This window comes from Eucyclogobius newberryi, unplaced genomic scaffold (genome assembly GCF_026437365.1).
Source record: "Eucyclogobius newberryi isolate DKJ021-1_F unplaced genomic scaffold, fEucNew1.0.hap1 SCAF_2, whole genome shotgun sequence".
NCBI lineage: Eukaryota > Metazoa > Chordata > Actinopteri > Gobiiformes > Gobiidae > Eucyclogobius > Eucyclogobius newberryi.
Genome location: NW_027315834.1, coordinates 19903785 through 19924493, shown reverse-complemented (window position 1 = coordinate 19924493; position 20709 = coordinate 19903785).

Sequence of the window (20709 nt, the reverse complement as noted above, 5' to 3'; positions counted from 1 at the left end):
TAGAAAATAATAATATTTATTTTAATAATGATATTTAGCAGAATATAAATGCATTTTGTTGTTGAGCGCTTGTGGATGGTACTTGGGAGCATCCTGTCCCATATTAGGTCAGTTTGTTTTTGTTGATGAATTGTCCGCTGGTGCACTACAACATGACAAATGTCCACCAATGTGAGAGTTGGAGAGAAGGGTAGGCTCAATAAGCCTTGGCTTCTGCCTACATCTGGTTAAATAACACATTTGTATTTCTCATCTTGTTTTGTGCTTGGATATTGAGCACTTTTTGTTTTTGACCAAACAATAAAACAGATGTGAGCTGTTGGTTTGCTTAGTGATAAAGAACAGTATACATGTATTTCCAGGTTCTAAATAGGCCTATATGTACTCTGGTGTAAGAACACGAGTCTCAGTTAATATGACTGTGCATTGTCTTGTTTGTAACATCTATATAGAATTGATAATTGGGGACAGGAGCTGAATGGGATTTTGGTAATGACTAATTAGAATGCAGAAACCTTTTAGTTGGATTGCCATCTGCTTCATTGTTTTAATTGTTTAATTGGATAATATCATTATAAAAAAAACAATTGGCAAAAAGATAATAATGGTATTGTATTGAAGGACTGAAGCTGCTTTGTCTCTATCTACGTTTGATAAACACCACTAACTACCACCAATGTTTCCTTCTTTACTGTTGGTGGGTCTCAAGGTGGTCAAAAACTGAGCCATGTCTACTACTTATGCTCACTTTAGAGTGTGTCTTTTCATGGGTCCGAAGAGATGTGATTCACAGGCCGTATGCTGCACTGTGGGCTGTGCCAACAAAAAGTCTCCAAACAAAGAGTTCCTCTTCTGTAAGCCAGTGACAAGTCACGAAGGAAACATGTCTGCAGTTTTTTACCTTTGTTTTTATTATGCAGTCTCTTAAACAATTGCTTTGGATAAAGTTCAGGTTTGTGTAATGAAGGTTTTCATCCAAGGACAAAAACAGTGTTATGATTTTTACCAACATAAACCATTATGGTCAAATATTGACATGAGCAATGATGAACACAATGTGAGCTTGGGTAGAATAGAATATAGAATATTGAATATAGCTTTATTATCTACCAAGGTAGAAATTTATCTTGGACTTACCACCAAATAAAAACAACATAAGACATAAATAGAAGCAGTACAAGAACAAAAATCTGTTCAGATTAGATTATATTTATTAGTGTAGTGCTTTAGGCCAATTAGTGTACATAAAGTGGCAGAGGATCCTATCCATTTAACTGCAACTAGCGAATGAGGGCGGAGATAGGGGAAACCAGGAACTTTCAGAGTGCTCAAGCCTCACACAGGATTACTCAAATAAGTTTACAAAATACAGCTTTAAGTAAGCTAATAATGAGGGGACACAGTAACACCATTAAAAGCTAATAAAAGTTGATTTGACATAATATGCCCCCTTTCACAAATGACATTGAAAGCTTGTGTTTTGTTCAAATCTTAAAAATATTCTCTGTATAAAATACTCATCCCGTATTGACTATGTGAGCAGTGAAAGCGAGTACAGTGGTGCTTTGTAAAGATTTGTTTTTCTAAAATAATAATAGTAGTGCAAGATACTAAAGTGGTGTGCGCATGCCCATGTGAGTGTCCTGCTCATTCTTTCTCGTTGGTCCTCACTTAATAAACAGTCTCACAAAGACAACCTGGCTTCCTTCCAACTACCATTTGGTCCATTACAGTAGCTTCTTAGACCTCTTACTTATAATGCTTTAATAAGAATAATTCATCATTTACAAATGGACAGGCCAAAAGGTATGCTTTCAAAGCTACCGACCACCAGGTGGTGCTGTGGTATTATATATGTTGCGCACTCAAACGTGGGCAGGTCGAGAAATGAAATACAAAACGTTAAACTTAACAAGCCCTGAAGAAGCTGGTGATTAAACGTCGGCTTCTGAATGAAGTAAGTCAGCTGTGTCTCGATGTATATTTTTGTTAATTGCTCTGAGTTGAAACCCTTTTATTCATTGCAATTGCACAATTGCAAAACTAGCTGTTAACAATTGGTATTACGTGTGACCGTTGTGATCAGCGTCACTTAATTCCTTTGCACCTATTGCGCTGCTCTCCTCGGCCCACGTGGTTTGTCGGAAAAAAGAAGGATGTAAATCAATTATATCAACTTATTTCTTCATCTATATTCCATACGGAGAAAGGTGATTTTCTTTCTTGATTTTTGGATGGTAAATATTTTTATATTTATAATCCGGCAAAAATGCCATATATATATCCATCCATCCATTTTCTACCGCTTGTTCCCTTTCGGGGTCGCGGGTGACCGGAGCCTATCCCAGTGACTTCGGGCCTTAGGCGGGGTACACCCTGGACAGTGGCCAACTTGTCGCAGGGCCAACACAGAGACACAGACATTACAGACAGTTCACGCTCACATTCATTCACTAGGGCCAATTTTAGAGTCACCAATTTTGCCTAACACATGCAAGTCTTTGGACGGTGGGAGGAGCCGGAGAACCTGGAGAGAACCCACGGTAACACGGGGAGAACATGCAGACTCCACCCAGAGAGATCATGTGATGTTGGTCTGGTCCAGGAATCAAACCCATGATCTCCTTCTTGGGAGGCAGGAACGCTAACCGCCTTTGCCACCGTGCACCCCTCTAAATATATATATATATATATATATATATATATATATATATATATATATATATATATATATATATATATATATATATATATATATATATATATATATTTAGAATAGTATACTGTTATTTGTTATTTGAGTTAGAGCAGTGACACGGCTGTGAAAATCCCTGTATGTTTAGGCAAATTCGGCACTTTATGCATGTGGAGAAAGGGCTTGGAGCTGTCAGCCTGCCCTGATGCACTTTGTTGAGGCTAAAGTGTCAGTTTTGGTTCGGCTGGAAGATGCATGTAAATCAGGTCTGCAGCTGAGCACAACTCCAACCTGTAGGCTGGCATTTTAAAAAGGTGGCTTGTGCTGCCGAGGTCAGCTCTGCCTTTAGCACAAAGCACACAAAGAAGAATTTCCGACTACATTATGGACAGACTAATCCTGCCCCCATCATTCATTTAAAATGAGGCACAGCTGCTGTTTCCCAGACAGAGCTATCACTCACAAAGACACAGAATTGGCTCATTGGTTCTCATTCTCACAAAAGACAAATCCGATGACAGAACTGCCAGTACCTGCTTTTATGCATGTAACAGCCTCCTCAGACACACACACTTAGGACCACAGAATCAAAATGCCCCTTAGCCTATACTGAACACTACACTATCCTGGACAACTGTAATTTACGTTTTGAAAAAATGTCATGTTGGTTGTAGAAACCTATTTGTATTTGTCCATGCTATGTCCTGTAGCTGAGCTGATGTGAGTGGACGAGTGTGAGAGTGTGATGCTGATGGACAGTGACAGCGTGTGTGTTCACAGCCCTGACGTCTCACTCACCACAGTGTCCAGGCGCTGAGCTGCTGCCGCTGCGGCTGCTCAAAGGTTCTGGATTGCTTCAAGGACCTCTGAGTTTCTTAGTCTTTTATGTCACTCTTGTGAGATTGTGTTGAGATGAATGCAGCCGTGGCCCAAAAAGTAGACATTTCCAAAGTACCACCCTTTGGATAATTGATTTTATCTACAGAGGCTGTGGACAAACTGTATCGTGTTGCACTGTTAAAGTCAATGAATATTGAATAGGACATAATGTTGGAAACCTGTTGTCAGAGTTAAGTTGCATGTTTTTTCCCCTCTAACTTCATTTCAAGTTTGAGAACATGCATGGATTCAGTTTATTAGGTAACAACACACACAGACTTCTTTCTGCACGGTGCTGACTTGTTCTGCTGCACATATGCTTCACATTTTACACGAAGAGTGCAGGAAAGAGACAGGAGAAACAGAGGAATGACAGAGGAGGGACAGTACTGTATTCTGAATTTTTGCATTTGCAAAACAAACATTATTACCTCTGTAGGTACGAAAACAACAACAGTTAGCCCAAATGATCACAATCTAGAAGTAAAAAAAACATTGCGAACAAACATATTTTTCAAATTACACTTGGTGTTTTTCCATTAAAATATTCTTCCCCAGACACAAAACTATATTTTTACTAAACCAGACCTATATATATATAATAAGTTTGAGATGGTCTGATATTGTTTTCAGCTTGTCACCCCTCCCCCACCCCATACGTCTCCCCCATATACATTGCTGGCGTCCATTTTGATAGTGTTAGTTTTAACCTTATTGCCATGTATTTTAAGAAGATAAGTACACTTTTCTTAAAGTAGAGATTGTCAGTTTTACAAGGGACTCTCACTCTGCCAGTTTAAAAATAAAAATACACCTGCAATTATGTATTACATTTTTATATGAATCAAAACCTCTTTATTATGGGTCCAGTTATTTTTAAGAGTTTAATTTATTGCCTTTGTGTGTCAGAGTTTGCTGTTTTACCTCAAAACAATGATATATGCTGACAAACTCTGCTGATGCCACCCAATGCCAATTGGCACATGGTGGCACATGGCCACCAGATTGGCTCTGGACTTCTTTTTTCTACTAAAAACACTGTACCAGTTTTGTTTCTTATGAGCCAAACATTTCACAAATGACAATCTCATGTTGTTTTGTCCATCCCTTGGTGTCTGATGGATTATCGATATAGTTTAAAATGCATTTTTCTATTTTCATTTTCTATTTTTGTCAAGCAGAAATGAAAGGGTTGTGTTTGACCCAAATTAATGGTATATATTGGCCTTATTTACCATAAGTCCGAACAAAGTGTCTTAGCTTCATTTAGACACAAAGCTCATGCACATGGGCCACGTACAGGCTGAGAAAACCCTCAGTTTATATTTATTTTCACTTTCAGATTTTTTCCCCAAAAAAGGGCTCTAGTGCGTAACACATAAAGTACTCACACTTACACAAACCCATCCACTCTCACACAAGGGAGATGACTTCATGTTTTCAATGGCAGGAAAAAAAGTAATGTGATGATGTTAGTGATCATTACACATCTTTTTATGCAAATATATATATATTTTTGTCAGAATACTCATAGTTTATTATAGTGAACTCCTTTGTTAAAAATGGTAAGTTACTGGACCCTAAAGAAATATTCTACACCTCCATAAAACTGGAGACAAGCATGTCTCGCCAGACCTCACCTTGCCTGTTGCTGATCTGCATCTAATTCCCTATCCTGTTTTTGCCCTAGTGGACACATTCGGGCTGTGTCTTGGCCTTTGGTGATGGACAGCGTTCACCTGACAATCCGATCTGGCCAAAGCTGCGTGCATTGGCGTATAGATGGGTGTAAGTGCAGCATTCGTCATGGCGAGTGGATCAACGTGCAGTAGTGAAGACGGCTGCCTTTATTTAGCTCCATGTGTGTTTGCATATATTAACGCAGGCAGTGTGTTGTTGTGGGGCTGGCCTGGGAGTGAACTTTGCATTGGAGATCGACTCAAATGGAAAGTAGTGAGAAGTCACAGGGGCAGCTCAGTGTGGCACTATCTTCTATCCATCTCCAATCCCTTACTAGCTCTTGGGTATGTGAGCCTTCACTGAGAAAAAGAGCACTGTTTGTTTTGACAAGCACTGAAATCCATTTCCAGTCTCTGTCATATGCTCGCTGAATCCATCTGAACTCTCAATCTGCTGGGTTTCTGCCTTGTGGATTTGTCCTGAGTATCTACTGCATGCGACATAAAGCACAACGCCACATGTGCAGGCAATGAGGTGAGCTGAGCCAAACCTCGACACTTGCCAGGACTGCTTCTTGAACACAGGCACAAGTGGTTTTGTTGGAAGTTATTACTCATTATTCAAACATGAGGCTGTTCCTTGTCCAGGGGGAAGCAGACACAAATGAGGCCTTGTTAGGAGAACAAACTAACAGAAATGAGCAGATTGCAATGAGTGGTAATGCATGCACACGCGCGCACACACAGATCAGATATCCCTAGATAATTCATAGCTCCTCTCCTCTGCCTGTCCCCCTTTTCCCTCCATAGCCACTTTTCTTTACCACAAGATCACAAACACACAGTTTTAAATACATGGGATACATTTTTGAATTGCATTGGACCTTGGAATACTACAATTGTTTGTTCAACTAAATACTTCATACGCTGATATATTCTTTGATATTAATGGTAAAGCTAATTATGTAAACATTGGATACAATGTTTTTTATTTAGCAGAAGCATGAATCAATTTGAATCAATTTACATTTGTATTTCTAGAAGTATACATTTTCAAATCAAATCAAATCAAATCAATTTATTTTTGTAAGGCCCAAAATCACAACAACAGTTGCCTCTGAGGGCCACAGGGAGAAATGAATCAACAATGTCTGTGGTGGCGATGGAGTCAGACAATGTCTGTGGTGGCGATGAAGTCAGACAATGTCTGTGGTGGCGAGGGACGATGTCCCAGGGTCCTCTGTCCTTAGACTCTCCTTCTCGGCCAGGAAAAACTACAAAAAAAACCTCTTTGGGAAAAAAGCGTAGAAACCTGGAGGAGTTCCAGTGAAGGAGAGATCCGACTCTCACAGACGGACAGACGGACACGAGGAGACTGGAGCTGGACCCACTCTTCAGGCAGAAGAGGGACCGTCTGAGTCGAGCTGGACCCACTCTTCAGGCAGAAGAGGGACCGTCTGAGTCGAGCTGGACCCACTCTTCAGGCAGAAGAGGGACCGTCTGAGTCGAGCTGGACCCACTCTTCAGGCAGAAGAGGGACCGTCTGAGTCGAGCTGGACCCACTCTTCAGGCAGAAGAGGGACCGTCGGAGGCGAGCTGGACCCACTCTTCAGGCAGAAGAGGGACCGACTGAGGCGAACTGGAGCCACTCTTCAGGCAGATGAGGGACCGTCGGAGGCGAGCTGGACCCACTCTTCAGGCAGAAGAGGGACCGACTGAGGCGAACTGGAGCCACTCTTCAGGCAGATGAGGGACCGTCCACACAGGGCAGGGACCACATCACCAGGGGAGGGGCATCTGGGTCCACAGGTCCTCAGGAGTGAGAGAAAGAAAAGAAGGCGGTGAACAGTTTGCAAGTGGAATCAAAAAATAAATATTGTTTGATAGCATAAGTAGTCAGAAGAAGAAGAGGATAGTGCTCAAGCTGTCATACTTCCCCCAGCACAGTTACTCCTAGGGCAGCGTAGCTGAAGCTGTGGGTTTATCTTTCTGTTCCTAACTACTCTGACCATAAGCGATTTCGAAGAGGAACGTTTTAAGCCTGGACTTAAATGAAGAGACTGTGTCAGCATATTTAACATGGGTCGGGAGCTGATTCCATAACACAGGAGCTTGGTAGCTAAACGCTCTACCTCCTACAGTACTTTTAGAGACTCTTGGCACCACCAGAAGGCCAGCATTCTGAGAGCGAAGAGCTCTGTTTGGATGATATGGTTCTATAGCATCTTTGAGGTAGGATGGGGCCATGTCATTTATGGCTTTGTAGGTCAAGAGTAGAATTTTGAATTTGATTCTGGACTCAACGGGGAGCCAGTGAAGAGACTTCAGCACTGGCGTAATGTGCTCTCTTCTTTTTGTTCCTGTTAGTAATCTTGCTGCTGCATTTTGAACCAGTTGAAAGCTTTTTATGGAGCTTTTAGGACACGCTGCAAGCAGGGAGTTACAGTAGTCTAATCTAGTCGTTACAAATGCATGGATAAGTTTTTCGGCATCACTTTTAGGCAGGATTCTTCTGATTTTGGCGATGTTGCGCAAATGGAAATAGGCTGTTTTACAAGCTTGATTTATATGAGCTTTAAATGAGAGCTCCTGGTCAAATAAGACTCCAAGGTTTCTTACAGTAGAACTGGAGGCTACACTGACATTGTCCAGTGTGACTATCTGCTCAGATAGAGCGTCTCGTAGATGCTTAGGGCCAAGCACAATGACCTCGTTTTTTTCAGGGTTAAGAAGCAGGTAGTTTAGTGTCATCCAGGTTTTTATCTCCTTCACACAAGTACTAAGTCTGTCTACTTGATCGCTCTGATCAGGTTTCATTGATAAATACAGCTGAGTGTCGTCTGCATAGCAGTGGAAGTTAATGTCATGCTTTCTGATAATGTTGCCTAATGGCAGCATATAAAGAGTAAACAGAATTGGACCGAGTACCGAACCCTGTGGCACACCGTAAATTACTTTAGAGCTTGGTGAGGAGCTCTGGTTTACATTAACAAATTGGAACCTATCAGATAGATAGGATTTAAACCAGCTGAGGGCTGTTCTTCCAACACCTACATCACATTCTAACCTCTGCAGTAGAATGTTGTGGTCGATGGTGTCAAACGCTGCGCTGAGGTCCAACAGAACCAGGATTGAGACCAGTCCATCGTCAGCGGCTAATAACAAATCATTTGTGACTTTAACTAGTGCAGTTTCAGTGCTGTGGTGGGCTCTGAACCCTGACTGGAAAACTTCAAATAAGTTATTGTCCTGCAGGTGGCGACAAAGCTGTTTTACTACAACTTTTTCAAGGATTTTAGAGACGAAGGGAAGATTTGAAATAGGTCTGTAGTTTACCAATAGGTCGGGATCTAGATTAGGCTTTTTCAGAAGAGGTTTAATGACTGCATGTTTGAAGGACTGTGGAACATAGCCACTTTCGAGTGAAGTATTTATTATATTAAGAATAGAGTCCATAATTAGGGGAAGAATGTCTTTGAGGAGTCTGCTTGGAATGGGGTCTAGGACACAAGTTGAGCTTTTAGAGGACATAATGGCTGAAGTTATCTCTGCTTGATCAACAGCTGTGAACCTTTCTAGGTTTACAGGTGGATTTATATGGGACGTTAGATTTACAGCTTGGGCTAGTTCAGGGCTAATAGCGGGGGTAATTTCATCTAATTTATCTCTGATTGTTTTCTATTTTATTATTAAAAAATAGGAGGAAATCATCAGAGCTAAGTGTAGCTGGGATTGAGGGCTCTACTGCGCTGTGACAGTTTGTTAGCCTAGCTACAGTGCTGAAAAGGAATTTAGTGTTACTTTTGTTGACTTCTATTAGATTTGAATAATATCTGGTTTGGGCCTTACGCAGAGCCTGCTTATAGGACAGCAGGCAACTTTTCCATGCTTTTAGGGATTCTTCGGTGTGAGAGCGACGAAATAATCCCTCTAACTTTTTAACTCTTTGTTTATGTGAACGCAGTTCTTGGTTGTACCATGGGGAGGCGCGCTTTGGCCTAATGACCTTCTGTTTTAACGGCGCGACAACGTCAAGAGCAGACTTCAGAGAATTCATGGTCAAGTCGACACATTGATCACTTAAACTGGGACTAAAACTATTCTCAGCAGGATCACATGACATGTCACTGAATATTGGCTCTATTATTTCTTTGAATTTTGAGATAGATTTTTCAGATATTGTCCTTTTCATTATAACTTTATTTTGTGGGACTGGATGATCTTTAAGAATAAACTGAAAGGTAATTAGGAAATGATCTGACAATATAGGGTTTTGAGGGAGGACACTGAGGTCACTAATCTCTGTTCCATACGTTAGGACAAGATCCAGAGTGTTCTTGTGAGTGTGAGTCGGTTTATTTACATTCTGAGTGAAACCAATGCTGTCTAACAAGGCGCTGAAGGCATTACTGAGAGCGTCATCACTCATGTTCACGTGGATATTAAAGTCTCCAACTATAACTATTTTATCCCAGGCTAACACTAAGTTTGATATAAAGTCAGAAAACTCTGTTAAAAACTCTGAATAGGGACCAGGAGGTCGGTAGATAACTATGAACAAAACTCCTTTTTGGTTTTTCATATTTGGACATGTGATTGACAGCATAAGGCTTTCAAATGAGTGAAATGCATTGTTACTTTTAGGGCTCATGAGTAGGCTTGAGTGGGAGATCACTGCCACACCACCACCTCGGCCTGTGCTCCTGGCAGTCTGAAAGTTAACATGGCTGGGTGGGGTGGACTCATTTAGTCTGACGTAGTCGTCTTGTTGAAGCCACGTTTCAGTTAGAGCTAGAAGATCTATGTTATAGTCACTAATTAATTCATTAACTAAGAGCGATTTGGAGGAAATTGCTCTAATGTTTAGCAGTCCACATTTTACGTGTTTATTCATTTGTGTATTTGTGATTGTTATTTTCCTTAAGTTATTTGGTCTGACGCCTGAAATATTTTTTCTGAGATGTGACTTTTTGGCATTATTTGTACGAGGGACACAAGGGACACGAGGGACACGAGGGACACGAGGGACACAAGGGACACGAGGGACACGAGGGACACAAGGGACACGAGGGACACACACAGTCTCTATCTGTCTTGAATCTGAACACTTCACATGTAACAGAACGGGCGAGAGTTCAGCGACAGAGGAGGCCTGAGTCACTTCTGAACATTGTCACTCTTTACTCATATTGTCAGTGCAGATGCTTTGGCTCCACTGTGTCACCAGAGTCACATCCAGTTAGTAATCTTTAGAAATCAATTACATACTGTTGTGACATGTGTTGAATTGAAAACTGTTTTTTTTTTATTCATTTACAGCAGTTATATTTATCTTTTAACCCAGCTCAAATGCTAATTGCATCAGTGCTTTGACATTTTAAAAATGGCTCTTGAATATTCATTAGATGTAATTCTTATTATTTTATCTGCAAAGTTATTGATTTGAAAGCCATGTATTGACCAAAGGAATGTACATGATGATGCGGCTGCTGCTGTGTTGGAGGCTGTGACAGATTCAAGTGCACAAGAATGGTGTGAGGTAGTGTTGGTGTTGCGATAATGGTCACATGACTGTAACAGTCACTGACCCTTTCCTCGTCAGCAGCTTCCCTAATCCTTACATTTGTGTGCAGTGTGTGCCACCATGAGACCTCCGCTGGGATGGAGGCTCCAGGTCCATCTGCTGAGCCCCTGCACTCAAACGCCTGTGGTTACTGAAAGCCATTCCTCGCTCTGCACTGGCGTCCCAAAGTGTTTGTTTGTTTCTCAGCTGTCACTTTCAAGGTGATGAAAGTGTGAATAAAACATAAAAGGAGAAGAGTGGCTGTCAAAGCACAGTGACGCATCACCCAGAGATCTAAAAGGAAGGTTCTGTGCTCCCTTTTCTGGACAGAGATTTAAATTTGATTCTGAGTATTTATTATACATATAAACTGCGCATAGGCACCTAGCAGTAGTTCACAGAGGGGAATTGACAGTTGTTTTTGTTTAGGGGAGGTTTGTATGTGCGTGTGTCAGGACACTCCGAGCCGAGGCTGTGATTGATGCTGGCAGGTGTCACTACGCTCTCTCACTGACAGCTCATTCTCATCTGCGTCAGTCCGGAGTGTGGCCTTGTAGAGCTTCAGGAAACCCAGAATCATGCTCTGAATGGTCAAGTAGACGGCCACTATCCCACCCTACTCCAGGAGAATATCAGAGGATGACGTGACAGAGGGCCATCACGGCTGATACGTGCTCACCTCTGTGGCTAGAACCAACTTGACTCCATGTGGGGAGCAGTGACAAATGGCAATGTCACTTGGAAATGAGAGGTAAGAGTAGAAGAAATGATTTGAGAAAAATATGCCATTATTACATGAAAGGAAGTGCAGAACTTTTGACAATGAAAGCTTTGGAACTTTTCACATAAACTGACTCCACTGAAGTCACAAGTCACTGGGGACCATTGTTCTCTCTTCAAGTCGCTGCTCTGTTCTTTCGCTGTCAGACAAACCACACTTTGCCTGGAACTTTAGGAACACCTGCCTTTTTGCTCTAAACTACCCTATTAACCATGTAGCTTAGCAACAGTGTATTTAAAGTTAATAGCTGTCAAATACTAAATAGAAAGCCTGTTATTTGCACCCATACTTTAGCTGTAGTATCAAAGTGAGGAGATCTTTTAGCTTTCTGATGGGATATGAGCGTTATCATGAGCAATTTAAAAAAAAAAATGTTTTTGAATGAATCAACAGACATGTGACATATTTGTTTCAATCTATTTTATTGTTTGAATATGATTATTTTATATCTGGGGATACAGAAAAGTATTTTTTATGAAATTGTAATGTTCACAGGTAGATACAGTAGCCAAAAATGGCACTGAAGTAAAAGTAGAGTGACTTAAAAATAATATAAGTAGTGGTCTGAGAAATGAGTAAAGTAAGGACAAAGCAGTATCTAAAGGACAGGCCGCACACATGAGAAAAAATAACTAATATCTTAAGAAGTGGTGCAAGAAACACAAATGCCATATTTATAGTACTTTCATCACTTGCACACTCACTGCACAATATGGTTTCTGAAAACCTCCGGTACAGGTTAATTAAATAATTATTGTTTGGTAGTAAGAAAACTACTACTACTGTTAAACCTGTGACGAGCTGGCCCCTGTCCAGGGTGTACTCCGCCTAAGGCCCAAGTCACTGGGATAAGCTCCAGCCGTACCTGCGACCCCAAAATGGAACAAGCGGGATAACGTGAATAGATGATAAGTGGTAAGTAAATTAGAGTGAATCACATTATATAAGATTGTTCTTGTTTTTTTTGTTCTACGTATTTGAGATTTGAGAATAGGACTGATTCTGACCAGACCCTTCAGATGTTGGTCTAGGGCCCAATTGGCTCATGTTGATCCTCTCCATTTGCAACTGTCACCCCCACACAGTCTGACTACTTGTATTTGTACTTGTACTTCTATTGTAGTCCCTTTCCACCATGGCGCATTTCATTGGTGTGAAAGCATATCCACTGACCTCACCTTCCCACAAGAGCTGATCTGCTGAATTAGCTGGTGTCGTTTGGTGCCTGTTTATCCAATACCGGCACTCTCTAGCTTTGCTGATATTGCTGTTTGTCCAGTATTATGCAGATGTTAGTCATATGCTGGAGTCCACAGTTTGTTTGTGGCTAGTAACTACAGCGGGTCAGAGAGTGGGAGTGCATGTTAAAACACAGCATTTCTGCGATGCGTCAGAAATACTGCAGTCCCTTGACCCTGTGGGCAGACTCAGACGAACAATGGGAAGAAAAGGGAGGTGGCAAGTGCATCACAAAGCAGCCACTCGTGGTTAATGGTCAGTGCTAGTTCTTGTTTGCATTGAGCATTGTCCTTGTCTTCTGAATCCTTATGAAGGGTCACACTAGTGTTATCAAATGTCATAAACCTTAATCTTAAATATGCGCATCATTGAACAAAGCCGTTGTTTATTTGTTCCGTTTGTGAGCTTATTATTTACCATACCACTATAACTAATATTCACTATAATTGACATTTTCTCAATCAGTGAAGTGACTGAGAATCTTCTCTTTATTTTTTTAAGTCCGTAAATTATCACCAGGCTCATTCTGTAAATTTCTCCCATCTAATCGTGATCAGTACAACTCCGTGCAGAGACCAGGAAGTAAACAGGCTAGCCGTACATGCAATAAAATGCTTATAATAATAATAGAGGATTTCTTTCCAATTTGAGAACTCAAGTGACTATTAGTCCCTTTTTTAAAATGGGCCTGCGCACACCCACCCTCCTGTTGTTTCCAAGACGCCGCCTACCATCAAACTTTGTGTGAAAGCACGCAACAGCCCCTCTGCTACACGTGCGTTTGTTTATTAGCGCGAAGGATCGCATCGCATCTCTCGACTCTGCAGATTTCCGTCTCTTCTGAGCTCGAACAGTCTTTCTCTGTTGTCATTAAATGACGACAGACAAAGACTGTACACTGAAGGAACTCGCTAAACACACTTTTAGACATCACAGACAATACCGTGCAGTGCCCCCATGTCCGTCTTGTGGAGCCGTGCGCACTGTGCAGCCAGTGCAGACAGTTAGGATATATGACGTAGTTCTGTGTTGGGTGCACGTGTGTTGAAGCTGCGCTCATGCCATGGCCATAAGCACTATAAGTCTTTATAGTTTCCTCTCATTGTAGTCATCAGCCTGGCTTACTGGGGTGTGTTCAGTGTTGGGCCTGAACGCGTTCATTGAACAAAAGTTCATGAACGTGTTCATAATTTTGGGTAACGTGAACTGAACGTACTGTATTATTGCCGACAAACGATACTGTGAACACGTTCATTCTGGTGTCTGTGAACGGCACGTTCATTCTTTTTAATTTCGTTCAATAAGGTGTCAGATTTGTAGAGACTTCCAGGCGAAAAACACACCGTTATGTTGCCCAGCCAGACTTACCTGGCAAGTGTGAGAGCTCCGAAGTTGTAGAGGCCGATTGCGGTATTGCAGACGGATAGAGATTTCGCCTGGGTAAGGACTCAAAATTGGATATGAAGATGAAATCTGACACATATTTTCAGCATTAAACTAATAAAATAATTGTATTTGGGCTGTGGAAATAAAAAATATTGCTTAATATTGAAAAAAAAAACTGAACTAGTTTGTTTTTGGAGCTAGTTCATTTTAAAATTTGTGAACTATGAACTTTGTCTTTTTTTCTGGGACAAAACTACAACAACCAACCTATGAACCTATGATTGGATACTTAAAAAGCATAATTTGTATGATTTATCGATAATAGTTTTATTAGGATCCCTAATATATATTTATAACCTCATAGCTTGGTCAAGTTGCAAGTCAAGGCTCTTGCCATAGTTATTCTTATTCTTATATCAATCAAATGTGAACTTCTAGGACACTTAAGAAGAACTTTAAGGGTGTTGTTGTTTGCCCATATGTTCTTTCTTGACCCACAAAATAACCATACAACCTCTGGAACACCACAGTAAAATTAAATATATGTCTATTTAAAGTTATAATTATTTTAAAAATAGGTTTATTGAGTGTCTGTGTGATGTTACGCAGGCACTATAAGTTCTTGTATTTCACGTATTTTTTATTATTATATTTTCCATGATTTTCTTTTTAGCCAGTTTCAACTCCTTAACGCTTCAACCGATTTCAACATGTTCAACATGTTATACCTCATTACGATCGCTTTCACAGTAGTACGTGTGCTATTACTTTTGACATTTGAAAAACTTGTACTTTTTACAGAATTTGCAAAAGTATTAGTACTTTTTTCCCCATTTAAATGAATTTGGGCATCATGAGTGTCTTCAGAATTCTTTAGACTTTATTCTTTAGGCTTTATTCTTTAGAATTTTGTGACGGAGCCAGTCGAGCGAGAGAGAGAGAGAGAGAGAGAGAGAGAGAGAGAGAGAGAGAGAGAGAGAGAGAGAGAGAGAGAGAGAGAGAGAGAGAGAGAGAGAGAGAGAGAGAGAGAGAGAGAGAGAGAGAGAGAGAGAGAGAGAGAGAGAGAGAGAGAGAGAGAGAGAGAGAGAGAGAGAGAGAGAGAGAGAGAGAGAGAGAGAGAGAGGAGAGAGAGAGAGAGAGAGAGAGAGAGAGAGAGAGAGAGAGAGAGAGAGAGAGAGAGAGAGAGAGAGAGAGAGAGAGAGAGAGAGAGAGAGAGAGAGAGAGAGAGAGAGAGAGGGAGAGAGAGAGGGAGTGACGCAGACACTCCAGCAATGGCTTCAGCCATTGCAGATTTTCTCACGACCTCCAGCTCAGACTTCAAATAAAAAATAACTTTGGATATCATGTCGAATAAAATGTACTTTTCATTAAGGTGTAGGAAAGAGGTGTCAAACACATTTTGGGCCGAGAGCCGTATATTGACACTGGGTTTCGGGCCAAACATACCGTTATAAATAAAAAAAACTGAAAAATATAAAAATGAAATAGCTTCATCTAGTTATTTGTGGAGACTGTTGCACAAATCTGTTGCAAGTGAAAGACTATGATTCCATATTCATGCATCAGCTGCAGGAACAGGAATATGGACTTATGATATGATTTCTGATATGAAATGTAGATATGAAAGACCTATTGTTGCTCAAACTCAATATGAACTCACCATTTTTATAGTTTAGGCTTAGTGAGAAGAAAACTCTTTATGTAGTGACTGAAATAAGTGCACTAAATGTATTCACAGTGTCCAGCTCTTCAGTCACATTAGTGTGGACGCTGTCAGAGCTCTCAGCAGCTTCACTCTGTCATGTTAATACTTTATTAGGTGGGGACACAGGTTCCATAGCTTAAAAAATAAAGAATATTATAAGTTGCAATAGTATTTGCAGTATGTTTTTACACTCTGACCTGTGTTTTTACCTGTGGCTCCTGATCAGTCCAGGTTTGCACTGGTTTGGATGTCTTCCCCACAGAAGTTGGTTTTCTTGTTGTTAGCTCCACATTAGTGGCACATTTAACACAGCTCTAACATCCACAAAACCGTCTCCTTTCTTTCTTCCACGTGTTTCCCAAAGCCACACGTCGGCACTCTGCACTAGGAGTGTGTCAAAATATCTAAATATTGTAATACAAAATGTTGTGATACAGTATCGATATCATGGGCTGCTGTATCGATATATTGCGATGAGTAATTTGTAGCTTCCCAAATTATTTTGTTGCTTTTTTAAAGAAAGGAACCTTGTTTACGCAAACCAATGTAGTTTTGATGATTAAAATGGGTGTACCGTATTTTCCGGACTATAAGATATTCAATAATGAACTAACGGAGAGAGAGAGAGAGCTTGCTTCTTCATCATTGTAAAATAGCATTTTTTATAAGAAAAAGGCACATAACAATTAAATGTGATGACAATGTAGACATTTCCATTGTTTTCAGTGGAGTCTCTCATCTGTTCTATTCACAGTCTTTGTAAGGCACAGGCCATTAACACTTGCGTGCATGTCTTTTTGTGATTGATGATTTAGTCAGGTCTACAAACGACAATTTAATAATCGCATGTCCCCAGATGCTAAACAGTTTCTTATTTATGAAGCCTGCCTCTTGAGGACTGAATATTTATCAAGTGTTTCTGTGCATCTGAACTTCAAATGTCACTGAATTAGATTTGCTTCTGAATGTATCCCTTTGTCATAATATATATGATCAAGTGTAAGACCAAATCATGTTGGGACATTTGTTATGTTTATAGACTTGGATAATAGACTTGCTAATCCTATAAATTATAGCAAGACTATGGCAATGTCTTAAACATTTTCACAACAAGAAAACAAAAAACACTCCAGATGCCCAAAAAAGACAATAATATCAGTCTATAACAGACATAAAATGTGCTTGAGTAATGTGCTTTACATGTAGAATGATTTGTAATTTGGGGTAATGTTAATGCAGGAAAGTTGAGGTGGAGCAGGGTTATGAAAATGGGTGTAGCACTGTTATTGAAGAAACTTTGCACACAGATTTGAAAACGCAAGGCTGATAGGCCACAATCAGTCTCTTTCAGAGGGAGAGAACACAGCACTGTCATATCTGTCAAAGCACAAACATCAGCTAATTACATGTGCCTCAGTCAATTATATGAAAACAACTGTTTGTTTAAGTAGCTAGCAAGAAGAATCTGTAATAAACATGTTGCCAACTTTATCTTGCTGCTGCCTTCATGTGCACAGAATAGATGTCTTTCACTGAATCATGATTAATGGAAAAATAAAATATACTTTATTCATTCACAAAATCTACACAATTTCAAATTTGCCAAAATCTGATCAATCCAAAGCCGGAATCACTGTCAATTCAAAAATGTTTCTTCATCAGCTGTTGAGGTGCCATATTTTTTTAAAGTTTATAATTATTTTATTGGCTTATTCTGTACTAAATGCAATTACAAATGTTACCATTTTACAACACTTGTTTTTCTTTACTGCACATTGACTTTACTTTTGTGTAGAAAGAGCATTTGCAGGGTACTCTTCTTACTGGTTGTTGAAGTAGATCCTTTTTCCAGATTCTACATAGATTCAGACTCAGTTTATTATTCCTTATTCCTGTGTGTAGGCCTCTGCTGGTGAACTCTAGTAAAGGAAAGAGGCCCAAATAGATTAAATGTGGTTGTCTTTCCCATGTTTTGTTGATTTTAGTTTATCTTTGGGATACAAGATTTACGGACATGGTGACTCAAACTTTTGTTTGAGTATATGCGCGTGCATGTAAATAGTAGAAATAAAAGTGTGTTGCGTTTGGAGGAAATTTAGTCTTTATGCATAGCATGTTTTGAATTTGATATAGTGCTGGTTGAATACCAGTCTGCTCTTGTAAAAGAATATAGTCACAATTCTTGGAACTACACTCAGTGTGACAAAATCAAATAAAAAGAAAATGTGATACTTTTTTAGCCCTCAAAGTTGCATGTTGTGGTATATTTGTTTAATTTTGTTCATTTAATGTCACCATCTTTCACCTCACTGTACATCAAAATTAGGTACCGTATTTTCCTGACTATAAGTCGCATCAGCCTGAAAAATGCATAACAGAGAAGAAAAAAACATACATAAGTCGGTCGCACTGGAGTATGAAATGTGGTTGCTAGTGTGAAAATAACAAATAATATCACATATAAGTCGCTCCGGAGTATAAGTATAAGTATATAAGTATAAATATAAGTATAAGTCGCACCCCGGCCAAAAATATGAAAAAAGTAAACATTCCGATTGAAAGTACATTTGCACATTTCCCGTGTGCAACTACACATCTTTTCTCTCTTGAGAGAAATTAAGTAGTCACTGCCATCATTGAAAAGTTGCAAACATATGGCAAGGAAAGGAACGCCAAAAAGACAAGTTGCAATGCTGGATCGAGTCCCTTGAAGATGGCAAACATTTAAGAGTCGGAAAACAGCTCAATATGTACCACATGTTTGGCATGATGCAGAACCTACCATAAACTAGAGCAGAATAACAACTTCACAGGTAGCAGAATGTGGTAACCCCATTGTGTTCATTGTTCAATTTAATCCATCTCATCATATACGTTTACAAAAACAATACATTCCAGGTCTTCACTTTAAAAAAATACATATACACTGCCTTAACTGTATGAGGGTAGGGCAAATTCCGTGTCAACTAGCAGCTTCTTCAGGCTCAGAAAAATACATATATTTGACTTCCAAGATGATGGCTGTAGTCTTCCAACGTCTAAACTTCCAACAAAAGCTGAAAAAATGACGACACAGCACTACCTGGCTTCCTTCTCCAACCTTCTCTGAACCAGCATCCAAGACATATTATACTGAAGTTCCACAACTTCAGTGATGAACAGCGTTTCATGACTGCATCCAAACGTCTCGCCAACCCCACACCTCAAGTTTCTTTCTTTAACAATTACTCAGTTCAAGAGGTCCAAATACGCAAAGCATAACTTTTGATCCCCTGAAATCACGCCTTAGAGAGAGGATCGTGGAATATGCTCTGCTTTATTCTGCAATGCTGAGGATCAACGTGAATGGAAAAATAAAAAGATTCACTACAACAGAAGATCCATCCATCCATCCATCTTCTGCCGCTTATCCGGGGCCGGGTCGTGGGGGCAGCAGTCTGAGCAGGGACTCCCAGACTTCCTTCTCCCCAGACACTTCCTCTAACTCCTCCGGGGGGATCCCGAGGCGTTCCCAGGCCAGCCGAGAGACATAGTCTCTCCAGCGTTTCCTGGGTCTTCCCGGTGGGACATGCCTGAAACACCTCCCGAGGGAGGCGCCCAGGAGGCATCCGGAACAGATGCCCGAGCCACCTCAGCTGGCTCCTCTCGACGTGGAGGAGCAGCGGCTCTACTCGAGCTCCCCCCGTGTGGCCGAGCTCCTCACCTTATCTCTAAGGGAGCACCCAGCCACACGGCGGAGGAAACTCATTTCGACCGCTTGTATCCGCGATCTTGTTCTTTCGGTCACTACCCAAAGCTCATGACCATAGGTGAGGGTAGGAACGTAGACCGACCGGTAAATAGAGAGCTTTGCCTTTCGGCTCAGCTCCCTCTTTACCACAACGGTCCGATGCAGCGACTGCATCACTGCAGCCGCTGCACCGATCCGCCTGTCGATCTCACGCTCCATCCTTCCCTCACTCGTGAACAAGACCCCGAGATACTTGAACTCCTCCACTTGGGGCAAGGACACCCCACCCACCTGGAGAGGGCAAGCCACCTTTTTCCGGTCGAGAACCATGGCCTCGGATTTGGAGGTGCTGATTCTCATCCCAGCCGCTTCACACTCGGCTGCAAACCGTCCCAGTGCATGTTGCAGGTCCGGGTTTGATGGAGCCATCAGGACAACATCGTCTGCAAACAGCAGAGATGGAATCCTGTGGTCCCCAAACCGGACACCCTCCGACCCCTGACTGCGCCTAGAAATTCTGTCCATAAAAATCATGAACAGAACCGGTGACAAAGGGCAGCCCTGGCAGAGTCCAACATGCACTGGGAACAGGTCTGACTTACTGCCGGCAATGCGAACACAGCTCCTGCTCCGGTCATACAGGGACCGGACAGCCCTGAGCAAAGGGCCCCGGACCCCGTACTCCCGGAGCACCCCCCAAAGGACACCCCGAGGGACACGGTCGAAAGCCTTCTCCAGATCCACAAAGGACATGTGGACTGGTTTGGCAAACTCCCATGAGCCCTCGAGCACCCGATGGAGGGTATAGAGCTGGTCAAGTGTTCCACGACCGGGACGAAAACCACTCTGCTCCTCCTGAATCCGAGATCGGTCGGATTCTCCTCTCCAGTACCTTGGAATAGACCTTACGTGGGAGGCTGAGGAGTGTGATCCCTCTGTAGTTGGAACACACCCTCCGGTCCCCCTTCTTGAACAGAGGGACCACCACCCCGGTCTGCCAGTCCAGAGGCACGGTCCCCGACCGCCACGCGATGTTGCAGAGACGTGTCAAC